The 883-nt window shown below is 57.2% G+C and overlaps 1 long non-coding RNA gene across 1 annotated transcript in view; it reads right to left on the bottom strand.

Annotated features, from left to right (window-relative positions):
• The window catches only part of LOC108445274, a 493-nt gene extending 274 nt beyond the window's left edge, over positions 1-219 (bottom strand). Inside the window, exon 1 of the long non-coding RNA XR_001860092.1 lies at positions 52-219. This is a non-coding gene — a long non-coding RNA (uncharacterized LOC108445274). The remainder of the gene's footprint in view (positions 1-51) is intronic.
• Positions 220-883: the final 664 nt, after the last annotated feature.

Genomic DNA, 883 nt, shown 5'->3' with positions numbered 1-883 from the left:
GTGACTCCGGCGTCGTGTGTTCAGGGGGCTGGGGGTGTTTTTGGGGGGCACCCCCCAGACAGTGGTCAGGGGGGTGTGAGGGGTCAGTTGTGACCCCCCTGGACACTGGTCCGTGCTCAGGGGGGTGTTTTTTGAGGGGTGACCCCTCTGGACAGTGGTCAGTGGTCAGCTGTGACCCTCCAGACAGTGGTCAGTGGTCATTTTTGGGGTGCCCCCCCCACTCACCCTCTTGATGGGGCCGTAAACCTCAAACTCCCGGCGCAGCTTCGACTCCGTCGTGTCGTAATTCTGGGAATTGGGGGGAAGGAGGGAGAAGAAGAAATGAGGGGGGGGTGGAAGACCCCAAATGACCCCAAATAACCCCAAACGATCCCAAATTTGGGGGATCCCGGAATATCAGGGGAAACCCAAAGATTGGGAAAACCCTCGAGGATCGGGGGGAGGGAGACGGCGACGATTGAGAGGATCCCCCATTGATTAATGGGGACCCCCCATGGATTGGGGGGGACCTCAAAGATTGGAGGAGACCCCAAATATTAGGAAGAACCCCCAAAAAACCCGGAAAACCCCAAAATATTTGGAGAAACCCCCCTAAACCACAACCAACCCCCAAATTCAGGGGGGTTCCCAAGGATGAAAGGGCGATCCCACAGACTGGGGGAGGGCAGAAACCCCAATTAAGGGGATCCACGTGGATTTGGGGAACCCTCCAGAGACTCCAAAAATTGGGAAGAGACTCCAAAAATGGGGAAAAGACCCCAAAAATCGTTGGGAACCTCCCAAAATTTGGGGGGGGCAGGGGAGCACTCACCACTCTGGCCACGAACAGGGTTTTGAAGGCGTCTCCTTGAGCGTTGGGGTCGTTGTGGGGGTCCCCTGGGGG

This window comes from Corvus brachyrhynchos, unplaced genomic scaffold, assembly GCF_000691975.1.
Source record: "Corvus brachyrhynchos isolate BGI_N302 unplaced genomic scaffold, ASM69197v1 scaffold260, whole genome shotgun sequence".
In the NCBI taxonomy this organism is placed as follows: Eukaryota; Metazoa; Chordata; class Aves; order Passeriformes; family Corvidae; genus Corvus; species Corvus brachyrhynchos.
Note: the sequence above shows the minus strand (reverse complement) of the source record. Positions and strands in the feature narration are given on the sequence as shown.